Source organism: Cryptomeria japonica, chromosome 5, assembly GCF_030272615.1.
Source record: "Cryptomeria japonica chromosome 5, Sugi_1.0, whole genome shotgun sequence".
Taxonomy (NCBI): Eukaryota; Viridiplantae; Streptophyta; class Pinopsida; order Cupressales; family Cupressaceae; genus Cryptomeria; species Cryptomeria japonica.
The window spans coordinates 334,123,854-334,140,117 of NC_081409.1; the positions used below are offsets into that span (position 1 = coordinate 334,123,854).

Here is a 16,264-nt window from a genome sequence, read left to right on the forward strand (position 1 = left end):
TGGCTACCTTCATAGCCAAATTTTATATTTTGTTTAGTAGATAACATCAAATTTTTAGATTGTATGAAGAACATGTTTGTTTTGCTAAAATTAACCAAGTAGAAGTGGAGAAAGATGATTTGTTAATTCAGATTGAAGCATAATAGAATGAGTTGATTTCAAATAAAACAAAGGTTGTAACAAAAGGTGAGGTAAAATCAAATTTTATTATTTTCTTTGATGAGGGTGAGGATGAAGAAGTAGAGAAGTTTGTTGCAGCAATGGTTTCTTTGGATAAAACTGAATTTGAGAGGCAAAATGTGGAGGTAAATGAGGAGTTTTCCAATAAACCTTTGTTGGAAAATAGTGGAGATGAAGATCCCTTAATTAGTGAGTTAGATTGCTTGATAGAAAATGTGGAAATTGAGCCTCTTGATTATATTACCAGCGTTGTTTTGAGTGAAGAAAATCAAATAGCAGCAATGATATGTCTTTCAAGAGACATTAAAACAATGAATTTCATGAAGAAGACAAGGTGGAAGGAAAGAGAAAATGTAAAATAGCAAGGGAGACAAAGGAAGACATTTTTTTTGTTGGAGAAGAAGGTATGAATTTAGTTGTTTGTTCTGATTTTGATAGACTATGTTGGTGGAAAATTATCATAAATTTGATACTTTTTATCTTATGAAGGGAAGAAGTGGAGGAAGGATGAAAGGGGATAATATTTTAGAATGTAAAAGTAATGAACAGGAGAATTTTGGTGGAAAAAGAAGATAGATGGATCCAAGACAGGCATAGGGTCTACAAATGTTTCTGAGTTCTTGACTCAGGAAACATTTTCTTTCTACCATGGGCATCTGATGCAAGGGCATCCATGTGGAGGGGACCCCATTTAGAAATTTCAAACTTCCTTCACATAGGAGTTAAATTTTCAATGAGGAGTGGAACCGTTAAAAACTCTAATTTAAGCAAGTTTTCAAATGGTTCTATAACATATGAGTATAGATGGTGGGAATTTAATTTTTTTTGGGTGCTTCTTTTAGAGTGTAACATAGCATCTAAAAGGCAACAGTTTTGGAGTGAGTTGATCATGTTTTTTGGGACAGGATTTTTTGGAGAAATGAAAGAGGAAACCTCTAGATTTTGGAAAAGAGAAAAAAATTGGGAGTAGTTTTGTTTTAAGGGTGGAATAGCTCATATTTATTGCAAATGTAAGGAAGTATTAAGAGTAGCAAGTTGGTTGGGAGTGCATGGTTCAGATTTTTGCAGAGTTCAATTGAAGATTTGCAGGTTGGAGGGGTAGGAATTAACAAAAGAGAAGATCATTTCAAAGAGATTGTTTATGTATCTCTTAGTTTTGTTTCTTTGCTATTGTAGATCAATTATAAATCAGTTTTGTAGCTATATTTATCAACATAGTGGATTGTATATTTATGTAATAATGGATTTTTGAGTTTAATGTATCATTTTGGTGAATTTCAATGATAAAAACAAAGTTTTTCCAAATTAGATTTTAATTTTGTTTCATAACATTTCCTTTGCATTTGGTGTTGTTATTTTAGATAGAGGGTTTGTGTTTAATCATGTATTGCATCATATGGACCAACGTCTAGGCATTGCTTTGCTTTTGTGGTCCCTAATAACATGATGATGCAATTCAAGGTGAACCTTTGCCACCCAATTATAACCCTGCATTTGTAAATCCTATAAAATGTTTATTAAATCACCTTGCGAACTACTTTGAAGCATATCCATGTTGATAAAGGTTGCTTCTTTATGGATGAAATAAGCATTAACATGATTTTTTGCAATCCCAAAGATTTATTTAGCATTGTTTCTTTTCTTCTTGAGTCTAATTGTTTAGTTTTAGGTGCAAGTTCATTGCTTTGTTTTAAGATGTGTTCCCCTCACAATCTTAAGGTGTTCCTCCTCAAATTTCCAAGCATCCTAATATTAGCAATTATGTTGAGTCACATGCTTGTATGCATATAAACCTGCATTTTTCTAAGTTTCTTCCCATTTTTTTCAATGTTTTCACTGGGAATTGACTAATCAGATTGGTATGTGAGTTGCGAGCTCCTTGATTATCTTATATATATCATGATCCATTTCATTAGCAAGTGACATGGATGAAGAAGCTTTCTCTAAGCATATATAAGGCCAAATTTATTGAGGCATTTATGGCTTCATCGTCTTTGTGTTGCGTTACCTAGCTCTCTCAACTATGACGAGCATAAAGACAAATCTCCTGCAGCTTATAATGGAAACAAGAGGAACATTAAATTGCATCAAGTACAATGAGGACATAATTTCTATTATAGATCTACAAATATCTAGGTTTTATAAACAAGCTAGTTAACAAAATAACCTATTAATATTTTACTCTTTTAGATGATGATTTTTTGATATTATATGAACAAAAACTCAAATAAATCTAGTCTATAATTTATATACAAGATTTATAATGTTTTAATAAAAATAAAATAAAAACTAAATTATTATTTTTATTTGATATAAAAATTCCAATTATTATTTTTTAAAACCAACTTAAATAAAATGACCTATTAATATTTCACTATTTTATAAATTGTTAACAACATTTATTATATGTTAAATACAATAATATAAAAACTTGAAATACCAAAGCCGACTCTTTTAAACCGTCTGTGAACTTTTACATTCAGAATCTCTCCATATAATTAAACGTTAACTGCTCTAACTTCTGTTAAAATTGAAATAGATTTCTCCCACCAAATCAGCATGGGTGATAATCAAAAAATGCAGAATTCGAGCAAGTCTATATCAAAAAAAGATTTTTCAGAAGCGCCTAAAGTTTACGCTTTCAAAGATTATTTAACCAGACAAATTATTCTTGGAAGAGACACAAATGTTTCGTTTGACAATTTTCCATATTATTTGAGGTATGGAATTACATTATCTGGCCTGGATTTTTCAATATCCATATATAACATTAGAATAAAATTTAAATTAAGTGGTACCACATTTTCTCAGTATAAATGTAACTTTGAATATACTTTTTCAAATTGAAGATTGAAAAATTGAACTGCAAATCATTTTTAGGACAGATATCAAATGTATTTCTTATATTAAATTATAATTTTTATGGTTATGATTCCGAATATATCTGTGTCGGAAGGTTCTTGATTTATAGATGAAATTGAATTATTCTAAATGAATGCATCAAGGATCAAATCTTGTTGAGTGCAAACATCATAACGTATGAGATCAGGATTGTGTCTTGGACAAATTTTATGGAATGGATACCCCAGTCCTTGACTCTCAACCAAAAAGATTTTAATCTAAAGACTCATGCTCCCATATCAGATAGCTAAAAAGAATGGATACCCCTCACTCCTTGACTCTCAACCAAAAAGATTTGTACCGCTATATCAAATAACTAAAAATCCTTATTCACACCTATCTATAATAATAACAATTCTTTTTAAAAAAATTTAAAACCTCTTCAATTTAATACTAGTTATACCTTCTTTTATTAATGGCTTCATTGTCAAACTGATTAATACTTTGCCCTCTGCTTTCAGTGAAAACACAAAGCAGGACCTGCTTGAATCAACTTTCCTACATTTGAAAGGACATGAATACAAAATACCATGTGCACTTCCTGGAGAAAGCAGGGTAACATTGTTGTCTGGCCCAACAGGTCTGTATCTCTTCTTATATGAAGACATAATTTAATATTCATAACATGCTAACGGTTAGAACATATCAATGTCATTTGAACTGAATTTTTTTCATCTTTCTCTAGGCTCTGAAATATATCAGGAAGTATTGGTGAAGGCATTGGCCAATCATTTTGACACAAAATTACTTATATTTGATTGCACTTCAATACCTGAGGTGAGCATTCTTACATAGGTCAACCTGACCTTATTAAAGCTTTCATTCTGATGTTTTCTAATAGGAGTAGTATTCATTTTATCAGATTTTGTTGATGAATTATTACTAGCTTACATAAACTTTTGGTCAAATTGATAGTTTTACTCCTCCCCATATTTTTAGTAACTCATTTATTGAATGATATTTCAGGAGTTGTCAGGGATGGACTCCCAAACACTTCAAGATTACCTAAGCTTTAATGGTCCAACTAAACATAAATCGTTTAAAATAGGTAAATTTGATGCCTGATGTGAATTTTAGGTACTTTGTTGTTTGAGATTTTTTTGGATTTTTTGGGTCTCTTATTCAATTTATTGTTTCTTGGTTAGGTGATCGTGTGATATATAATAAATCATCAAAAAACACAAGGTATCCACCACCACTTCAAGTTCATTTAATTATGAAAGTACTCAGACTGAAAACCTCATGTTGATCATGAAAGAACATAACTAGTAGTAATATAGTTTATCTGGGCTTATTTTTGTTAAATCAATTACCAACGTATTTCAGGGGTCCATCTTATGGTGATCAAGGGAAGGTATTTTTAACTTTAGAAGAGGAAGGACTGTGTAAACTTGGTGTGCGATTTGATAATCCAATTGAAGGCAGTGTTGACATTGGTGGGCTATGTGAAGGAGATCGTGGATTTTTCTGTAGTGGTATATATTGTCCCTCCTTTGCTTTTCATGTATTTTTGGTATTTTAAGTTTTATGAGCATTAACACAGTTTTTGCTTCACAGAAAGTGACCTCGAGTTGGGATCCACTATTTGTGAAGATATAGAGAGGTTCAATTTGAACACGTATATAGAAGCACTTTTTAAGGTAGCCTTTGAGATCTATCCATCTTTCAATGAAATTGTTCATGAAATTTCATTTTCATTACACTTTCTAAGTTTATTGTGTTTCTTTTATAGGTTGGGAGAAGTGAGAGTGTCGATGGCCCTATAATATTTTTTATGAAAAATTGTGAAATGATAAACAATGTAGACAGGTTTAAGGTTCATATGGTCACATTGAATTTTGGCTTACATGTGACATGTCCACATGTGCCGCCTGATAACTGTAGGATGGAAAAGGTTATTTTGATCTGTTCGTATATCCGAAATATCCATGAGAAAAAGGTAGTTATGTTGTTTCTTAGCTTTCTTTTTTTTTTTGGTATTGAAGAATATTTAAACTCAACACCATCTAGATGCCTACAACATGGACTTTGTCATTAATCAAGTGTCATTAGTTTTCTTTCTTGTAATAAATATTCAGTTGTTCTGTTCAATATAAAAAAACTGTTATCATATATTTTGGTTTTATTTGGCATTTTCCTGAAAATTAAGTTTACAGAAAACTCTAACAGATATTGAAAGTTAGAAATTTTAATAAGTTATTGGTTTAAATTTTAATAAGTTATTGGTTTTTATTTGATAGTGTACAGATTGAAGTTTGATTATTTTTATTGAGGCTCACTTCAGTTATTTAACAAGTCTATTTGTATTGTTACAACATAGTATTTTTTTGAACACTGAAATTATAAAAAATCAATTCATAATTCAATGAAAAATATGGAATGAAATTTTTGTTTAAAAGGTAGTAATCTGTTGGAAAGGAAGGTCAGTACAGTAATCAAATAAAAAAATTTAAACAGCTTCTATTTTGTAAAATGTAATTATTAAATAAAAAGTTTAGAAAGGAAAATTTTGAATAAATATCTATTTGCAGTGTGATGTTTATTCTCCTATCTTTTTACAAATTTATATGTGAGATATCATTAGTTTTTCAATGTTGCAGGATATAATTAAGGGTTCATTCCTGGATGTGCTTTCTTCATACTTTTCCAACAAAGTAATCGTGGAGACGCCTAAGGTATTTCTATTTGTTAAATATTTTATTATTGTTTTATTTATTTTAAGAATGTATGATTTAATCATTTATGTTAATGAATGTAGGATGCAATTCTTCTTGCTAATTGGAAAAAGCAAATAAAGCAGGATGTTAAAATACTTAAAACAAAGGCAAATTTGTTACACATCCGAAAAGTAAGTATTATGTTTAAATATGAATTTGTATTCTTATTGGTTGCATTTTAAAAATTTCATTGTCACATTGCTATGATTTAGAGAGTAACTGTATATTTTATTTTATTTACTAATATAGGCGCTTTCTCGGAATAATCTATGGTGCAATGAGATTGACACAATACGTATAAGAGATCAACTCCTTACTAAAGAAAGTAAGTTTAAGATTTTTCTTTTTAAGATATTTATACAAAGATCAAAATTGTTTATGCATAAGTTTAAGGGCCATAGACTTCCTCTTCATTTGTTCCTTCCTTTTGTTCTTAGCCAAAATTCCTCTATTGCTTATACTTTGATGCCTATTTGAAGCTCTCATTTTCAGCTATTTATAGGTACAGCAATGGTATCCCAATTAGAACAAAATTGACCTCAAAAAGGGCCACAAACTTCCTCTTCATCCATTCCTTCCTTTTGTTCTTAGTCAAAATTCATCTACCCCTCATGCTTTGATGCTTATTTGAGGCTCTTATTTTCAGTTATTTATAGCTACAACCACACCATCCCAATTAGAATGAAATTGACCCCAAAAAGGACCACGAACTTCCTCTTCATCCATTCCTTCCTTTTGTTCTTAGCCACATTTCCTCTATTGTTTTTGTTTTGATGCCTATTCAAGCCTCTCATTTTCAGCTATTTATAGGTACAGCAATGGTATCCCAATTAGAACAAAATTGACCCCAAAAAGGGCCACAAACTTCCTCTTCATCCATTCCTTCCTTTTGTTCTTAGTCTAAATTCATCTACCCCTCATGCTTTTATGCTTATTTGAGGCTCTTATTTTCAGCTATTTATAGCTACAACCACACTATCCCAATTAGAATGAAATTGACCCCAAAAAGGACCACGAACTTCCTCTTCATCCATTCCTTCCTTTTGTTCTTAGCCACATTTCCTCTATTGTTTTTGTTTTGATGCCTATTCAAGCCTCTCATTTTCAGCTATTTATAGGTACAGCAATGGTATCCCAATTAGAACAAAATTGACCCAAAAAGGGCCACAAACTTCCTCTTCATCCATTCCTTCCTTTTGTTCTTAGTCAAAATTCATCTACCCCTCATGCTTTGATGCTTATTTGAGGCTCTTATTTTCAGTTATTTATAGCTACAACCACACCATCCCAATTAGAATGAAATTGACCCCAAAAAGGACCACGAACTTCCTCTTCATCCATTCCTTCCTTTTGTTCTTAGCCACATTTCCTCTATTGTTTTTGTTTTGATGCCTATTCAAGCCTCTCATTTTCAGCTATTTATAGGTACAGCAATGGTATCCCAATTAGAACAAAATTGACCCCAAAAAGGGCCACAAACTTCCTCTTCATCCATTCCTTCCTTTTGTTCTTAGTCTAAATTCATCTACCCCTCATGCTTTTATGCTTATTTGAGGCTCTTATTTTCAGCTATTTATAGCTACAACCACACTATCCCAATTAGAATGAAATTGACCCCAAAAAGGACCACGAACTTCCTCTTCATCCATTCCTTCCTTTTGTTCTTAGCCACATTTCCTCTATTGTTTTTGTTTTGATGCCTATTCAAGCCTCTCATTTTCAGCTATTTATAGGTACAGCAATGGTATCCCAATTAGAACAAAATTGACCCAAAAAGGGCCACAAACTTCCTCTTCATCCATTCCTTCCTTTTGTTCTTAGTCAAAATTCATCTACCCCTCATGCTTTGATGCTTATTTGAGGCTCTTATTTTCAGTTATTTATAGCTACAACCACACTATCCCAATTAGAATGAAATTGACCCCAAAAAGGACCACGAACTTCCTCTTCATCCATTCCTTCCTTTTGTTCTTAGCCACATTTCCTCTATTGTTTTTGTTTTGATGCCTATTCAAGCCTCTCATTTTCAGTTACTTATAGGTACAACCATGCTATCCCAATTAGAACAAAATCAACCCCAAAAAGGGCCATGAACTTCCTCTTCAAATGTTCCTTTCTTTTGTTTTTAACCAAAATTCTTTTATTGCTTATGCTTTGATGCCTACTGCAACCTCTCATTTTCAGTTATTTATAGGTACAGCCATGCTATCCAAATTAGAACTTCAAAATTATGGTACCTTCATACGATTCAAATTCTAAGCACTGAAATTTTCTTGCATTTCAGGTGCAGATAAAGTGGCTAGGTGGGCTCAAAGACATCATTTATTAAATAACTCTGAAACCAATATTGGAGATGAAAAATATGTCGTCTCCATCGAAAGGTAATTATGGCGATTTTGTCTGTTCTAATTATTCGCTCTTAAAAACATTTTTAGTTGGTGAAATCACATTTGTGTTAGTGATTTCAAAGAAAAGGATTTTGATACAACTCTTATATGTCAGTATTCAATTTGGGCTAACTAAAATACAAGGAGCTCAAAACACCTTAGATGGAATTAAGAAGACGTCTTATGAAACTAAAAGTACGTCGGATGATATTCTAAATAAGTTACATAGACTTCGAGATAAATTACAAAATTTTAAAAAGTCATTTGAGGTAAGTTTCAAAATTTTAGTAACTTGCTTCTCTTCTGATACATTTATGACATCTTTAAAGTTTATAGAAGTCTAAAAAAGGTGCCTTTCTAGGATACTGTCACTGAAAATGATCACGAAAAGGATCTCCTATCCAATGTGATTCCCCCAAGTGAAATCGGAGTGAGCTTTGAGGACGTTGGAGCTCTTGATCAAGTGAAAGAAACACTTAAGGAGTTGATAACGATTCCCTTACAAAGGCCTGAGCTATTTTCTAAAGGAGAACTTTTAAAGGTCAGATTCACTTCTTCTTAAATTCCCAGTTGCAAAAGTAGAGAACATGTCACAATGTGTAAAATTCTTCTTAAAATCCCCAATTTTTTATTTATTCAGTTTGAACAAATGTTCCAATTTATCAAATACCAGATACAATTCCTAGGAACCTAGGGGCACCAAATTGGCTTGCATTATAAACAAAAATTGACAGGTTTCCTCCAATGGTGTCAAACAACTAACATCATGTTTCAGTACAGCCTTGCAAAGGTTTCCTGCTCTTTGGTCCTCCAGGAACTGGAAAAACAATGCTTGCTAAAGCAGTTGCAACAGAGTGTGGGGCAAATTTCCTAAATATTTCAATGTCAAGCATTGCATCAAGGGTACGGATTTGAAAATGATCAACTATTAATATCTTATATGTTTTCTTCAATTCTTTTCAAACTGTTTCTTGAAATGCATTTATTGTGGTCGTTGTAGTGGCATGGTGAAGCTGAAAAGTATATCAAAGCCATGTTTACATTGGCAAGTAAAATTGCTCCATGTGTTATATTTATAGATGAGGTAAACTCAATAACCGGCAACAATACAGAGTAATTTTTGCTATAATTCTATTCTGTTTTGTTCATATTAAGTTTTTAGTTTGTAATTCACTGATTCCTCCTCAACAGATTGACAGTATGTTGGGTAAGACAGGAAGTGAGATCATGCGTAGTATCAAAAATGAATTTTTGCTAAACTGGGATGGATTGAACACTAAAGAGAAAGAGAGGGTAATAGTTCTTGCTGCCACTAACAGGCCATTTGATCTTGACGAAGCTGTCATTCGAAGGCTGCCTCGGAGGTATGCATTTTTCCTTTATGATGATCTGAATGAGTTCCATTAAGTGATTTTTGATTGAGATATAACAGTCCAATGAAGAAACTTACTTTTTGGTTGATAACGAATTCTATGTTTGATTGGCCTTGCAGAGTAATGATAAGCCTGCCAGATGCACCAAACAGGGCAAAAATATTAAAGAAAATACTTGAAAAGGAGGAATTGGCACCAGGTGTAGACTTTGAAGCAATCGCAACTGTGACAGAGGGGTATTCTGGATGTGATCTCAAGGTAGTGTCATTCAAGTTTGTGTTTTCTTGAAAAATTTAATCTAAGATGAGCGGAAGTTTTGTTAGCTTTCTTATAACTGTGTTTTTTTCATTTGTAGGAATTGTGTGTCATAGCTGCACACATTCCTATCCGTGAGTTTCTAGCAAAGGAAAAGGTATTCACTTCATACATTTGTTCACTAGATTATATGATATTTTCATCTGCTTTAAAATTCACCCATGCGAACCCATCATACTTCTATTCAGCTCAAGTCTTCTCGTTGCATGCTGTTTTACATTGTTACAAGAACATTTCAACATGCATCTTTTAAATTTTAGATTCAGAATGTAATATTTTCTTAATATTGTGATGGTCCATGCATTAGGGTGTTGAACGTTTACAAATATACAATATCCAGATTTGTATTTGCATTATAAACCAAACTAATGCCGATTACTTAAACAGTTTTTATTTCTTGTGTGATAGCTAATATATTAGTTTCATTGAAATCTTTTCCAGGAGAAATCATCAGCATTAAGTGAAGGAAATCCACTTCCACCAAGTGAGAGCAGTTATCTTCGTCCTATAAATATGCATGACATAGTACATGCCCATGGAGGAAATCCACTTCCATCAAGTGAGAGCAGTTATCTTCGTCCTATAAATATGCATGACATATTACATGCCCATGGACAGGTGTGTTTGTGAGATAATTTATTGTTGATTGTTGTATGAGCTGATCCTTCAAATGTAAGGATTGCTAGTTCAGACTTTATCCTGTCTAACTAAACTTCTTGCAGGTATCTGCTAGTGCTCCTACCAATGGGGCAAATATGGCCAAGCTACTTAGTTGGAATGAGGAATATGGAGGAGGAGGATCGAGGGAGAGGAAGACGCTCACTTATTTTATTTAACATAGGCTATGTATACACTAATTTTAAGGCACCTGAAAATATATGTGCATGTACATGAAATTGATCTCTGTGTAGCACCCTGTCCTAATCAGACTTTTTAAATCCAATTTGACTTCGGTTGACTTTTTAGTGGCTTACTTGGATGGTTGATATATCATGTGGTGATGTTATATTCAAATATTATGCTTGATGTGTGTATTAGTGAATGTTGATTATGTATGGATTTATTTATGATTAATTGTTCATTAGATTTGTGTATTAACCTCGGGTTAACACTTTCATTGAATGTATATATATGTGGAACTCCTTTCTTGATCGGTCATTGTAGATTCATGCTTTGACTTTAGTTGACTTTTTAGTGTATGTTGTTACGCATTACTTCCTTATGATGGTTGAATGTTATTATATTGAAATATTGACATGGACTTACATATTTATGTTATGTGTGTTATGCGTTTGCAAAATTAATTATTAAATCTTAAGTGTTTAATTAGATTCAATGTGTTTTTATGCATTGGTAAATAAAAGGAGATTAAATTAAATAGAACCCTTGTGGTGATTAATCAATAAATCAAATTGTTTAAATCATGTTATTGATTAAATTGTTTAATTAATGTTATTGATTAAATTGTTTAATTAATGTTATTGATGTGAACCGTATGTATTCTTCATCCTATTATTTATTAGAGGGGTCTTGCAGTTGAAGCAGACCCGGAGATGTAGCTCATTAGGAGCAAACTCCGATATCAATTTGGTGTTGTGTGGTGTAGGTGTTCATCTGGTTCCTTTTATTTTGGATGTATGTATGGCATTATGGTTAAAATGTATTATGTAGATTAGATGATATTAATCTTAAATGCATGCATGAAATTATCTAATTAAATGTTGTAATATGGATCATGAAGAATGTAGGTTTAGTGAAATGTCAAGTATTTATTATTATCTTATAATGCAAACAAAGTATGTAAGGAAATTAAATGTATGGCATGTGTTTTAATTTAAGATTGGATGTAATGTATGGTTAAATTGCAATGAATGAACTTAATCATGTTATCTATATTTTAACCTATCAAATCAATTTAACCATTGATTGAGTATAATTATGTTATTAACTTAATCAACTTAATTGAAATAATTAGTGTGAGTTGAGTTAGTGGTGAACCAAGTAACCACATTGGGAAACCCTTAGGTGTTAGTTAAGTCTTCCGTTGTGTAATCTGAACTTAATGTTAACTCAATTTATCATTAAACTAATTAAAGTTTTTTTTTTTAAATATTTGCACTCTTATCTATTGTTTTAGTTTTATTCCTTCGGGGTTGTCCTGGTAGGGCATTACAAGCTGTCGGCATCATCAATGTATAGGCATTTCCCAATACCATTGTAGCCATATGTATCTTCTATATAATTCGTTTGATTGAAAATTATTGAAAAAACTTTCATCCAAAGCAAGTTGCAGATTTCAAAGTTTACATGAACATAAAATGGACCTTTTTCCATTACAATTTAACAAAGGGAACTGTTGTGTTCTATAAATGCTCTCCTTGTGATTAAAATGAAAAATGTCTTTATACCCCTCAGCTTAAGTGCTTTAATAACTCTTATTTATTGAAATGATCAGAGTGGATTATCTAGACATGCCACACAAGATGTTTGTGATTAAATATTTCATAGAATTGGGTACGGAATGATGTGTTCAAGGCTAGGGTATCAAATTAATGATAGCCTTTTCTTGCAGCTAAAACAATTGTAACAATAACCATATGAGATAAATATTCATTTTGTTGGAATAAGGTTTTTCAGCTAAAAAAATGCAAAAATGTTTTTGTTTAAAAAAAACAGAAAAGTTCTTTTTTTAAATATTTATCTAGTATAAATCTGGACAAATAACTCTTAGCTCTTGAAAAAAGCTGGCAGCATTTATGGAATAAATTTAGGGAAAGCAGATGAATGAATTTGAGGCACAAATTAAAGGAATGCAAATAGATGGAGTCAGGGAACAATTTACGGAATTGAAAGAAGTGAATACAGGGCACAAATTAAGGGACTACTGACACAACAAAATCCTTTTTTTGTTCATGTCAATTGCTAGTTTTCCCCATGCTCTTGCAACATAGACTCCTGCTCATGAAAGTTGAGTGAGCTCTTGCATGCAATCAAATCTAACAACATCTACTTGCATCTCGTTCAACAAAAGAACTCTACTCTTCCATTTTGTGCATCAACAATTCTATTGGACTTTCCACTCGTGTACTTAATACAAATGCATCGCTTTCAAGAAATTCTACCCACTTTATATGATGTCGATTCAACTTACCTTAACAGTTGAATCTTGATAGACTATAACAAATAATTTTACCACTCCTTAGGCAACAAATAATCATGCTGTTAAATATTTGGTCATAAACGAAATATTTTCTCTTAGTATCATTGATCTTCTCATTGAAATATGCTAAAGGAATCCACTTGCATCACAATAAACTTGGAACACTTTGTCAAAGTCAGACAAAGCAAGAATGGGTTGTTTTTGCACTACAACTGCATAGAATTTTCTATTATATTATAACCTCTAATGATTTTCATGATCGATGCACAAATGCCCCTGAAATTTCACATGAACTTCCTGTAAAATAACTTGCCAAACCATGAAACCTCTTCATATCAAGATAAATTTTGGAGTAGGTCAATCACTCATGGCTTTTTACCGTTTTTAATCCAGTTTTTACATTGATTGACTTCTCTTCCTTCAACCTTTCTAGCACTTTCTGTAAATGCAACTTATTTTCTTCTTACATATGAGAATTTCATCAAGGTGTGCAATTAGAAACTTACCCACGAATGGTTTCAATACTTCATTGATAAGCCAACCATATGTAGTTGGCACACTAGTTAGCCAAAAACGCATTACCAACCATTGTATGGCCCCTCTTTTGTTTTGAATGCAGTTTTCCATTTATCACCTTCCAAGAATCAAATTTGATGGACAATTTTTCACAGGTATGCCAAATGACTTAAGTCAAACATAATCTACTCACTAGGCAAGCAAGAAAACATTGAACTCTTTTTTAGGCATTTTGTCAAACAATTAGTCTCGGTTTGAATGATTAAAATTTGACCACTTGAAAATTGTTGCTCTAAATTCAAAGAGAGATTGTTTAATAAGATAAAGCTAGACCAAATCTCCCCAATTTCTCTTAGAACCTTCCCGAACTTTTACTGGAATACAGTGTCTTTCTGCAACTACTTTTTTAAAACGACAGCTTTCATTCATAATATCTTTTACAGTATTAATCTGGAATCTGAAAGACATGATTCTAGCATAAATTAAAGGGCTGCAAAAAATATATCTTGGATAAATCTGGCAGTGCTTTTGAGATAAATTTAGAAACAGCAGAAGAGGGAACGAAAAGCACAAATTAAGAGATTGCAGACAAGTGAATTTAACTTACAAATTAAGGGACTGCTGACGGCTGAATTATTAAAACCAACAAATACTTCCTTTTTTTAATGATCTTTGACAGGATAAAGATTATTTGTGAACATTTAATAGACGATCATCCTTTGATGTTGTACTTGATAGAACAAGCTACCCCAAGTTGGCTGAATATTCCTACTTGAATACATCCTTTTCTAGTCTTCTTCCTTGGATTGTAGGAACGGCGAGTAAGGCTTTATGTGAGTTTACTGATATGAAACCATGTTTCAGAACGCAGCCCTATATCCAATTAGTTCAATTTCTGCAAGAAGATTATTCTTTATATCTTTTTTTTATTGGTAAACGGCTATGCCACAGGATTAAATTGAAATTAATAACATTTATATGGTCTAGAGTAGATTTTATAAATCAAAATTTGGGCTTGCAATCCTAATTAATCAGATTCTTCTTTATCGCTAAGTTTAGCAAAGCTGAAAAAAAAGGGCTGACTTCCAGCCTCCAAAGTCTAAAACTTATATCAGAAAAGCAAAAACTATAGAGTTCAAACCAGAGAAACGAAAATCGCCTAAACTCGCCTGGACTCGGCGAGTCCGAGTGCGAGTCACCCTCGCCGAGTCCTGGGGACTCGGACTCGGACTCGGACTCGGCCGAGTTTAGGCGCCAGACTCGCCAGACTCGCCGAGTTTGGCGAGTTTGGCCGAGTCCCGTGCCTGGGACTCGGCCGGCGGCGATGTGAAAGATAAGTTAAAAAAAAAACAATTTTAAATGGTTTTTTTGACTCTTTTTTTTTGTGTTATTTTTGTTTTATACCTAAAAGTGACTTTCATTTCATTCATTTGCAAAAATAGGAGGAGTAAAAGAAGATAAAAAGAATAACAAGGGTGCATTGAAGAAAAACCAGCAAGGAAGATTTCTTCAATTTCTTCAATTTTCTTCAAGAGTTCTAAGAGGTAAGTTGGTAACATTGTTTTTTTGAGATTTTTTTGTTTCTTATATGCAAAAATTCATTTTTCTATTCTTTTTTTTTTGAAAGTTTTACATTTTATTCCAAAATCTTTTCTATGTTACTATGTAGGCCCAGGGTTTGTAATTTTATTTTTTTTAAAGTAGGGTTTGACAAACCCTACAATTTAAAAAAAATAAAATTGCAAACCCTAGTTACCCTACTTTAGCTTTTTTGAAAAAAATGTTCAATGAGAATGAAATTATGAATGCACAACATAGAATGAATGTCTTAATTTATTTTTGCATTTGTAATGTTTTATTGCAGCAACCTTCACATTCTTATTTGCCTCAAGTTTCACAAAACAATCATACAATGTCCTCTTCTAGACCTCCCATTAGAAAGGACCCTGCTTGGAAATATCATGAGGATTTTCCAGGGCAAAGAAAAGGGCAAACAAAGTGTATATTTTGCAAAACAATATTCCATGGAGGCATATATAGATTGAAATACCATATTGCTGGTGTGCGTGGGCATGATGCCGACCCATGCACAAAAGCAGTCACTGAGGCCGTACGTGATTGCTATGTAATGGTTGAAGAAATTGAAAGGAAAAGGAAAGAAAAAGAGGATCTCACAGTCATTGGGAGACATGCACCTTTAGGAACAGGGACAGAATTAGGTTGTATTGGAGGGCCTTCTTCCTTACCTTCATATCGTCCCACTCATTTTGCTACTACTCATGCTTCCGGTTCTGCTTCTATAAGTGCCAGTGCTAGTGCCAGTGCTAGTGCCAGTGCCTCTGCCCCTTCTCATGTTCCTAGCACTGGCAGTGGTAGTGGGAATGTTAGCATTGGACCTAGGATTCGTAAATCTAGGTTGGATACCTTTTTTGCACCTCGCACTACTCCTGGGTCCCAACAGTCACTTGAGAGCATGGGTTGGAACAAGGAGGTCCATGATGCTGCTAAAATGGCAGTTGGCAGATTTTGGATCTATGGCAGTATTCCATTCTTCACAGCCAGGTAAATGTTTTATGTTTGATTGTTTTAATTTTTATAATTTGATTGTTCGTATTAATTTTTGTTGTATATAGTTCATTATACATAGTACATACTTATCTCATTAAAATTATTTGTGACAGGTCACCTTATTGGCAAGAAATGGTTGATGCCCTT

At 32.8% G+C, this 16,264-nt stretch overlaps 1 pseudogene; it reads left to right on the forward strand.

Annotated features, from left to right (window-relative positions):
- Nucleotides 1-2,739: 2,739 nt before the first annotated feature.
- Nucleotides 2,740-10,725, forward strand: LOC131056300 (uncharacterized; annotated as a pseudogene).
- The last annotated feature ends 5,539 nt before the right edge of the window (nucleotides 10,726-16,264 follow it).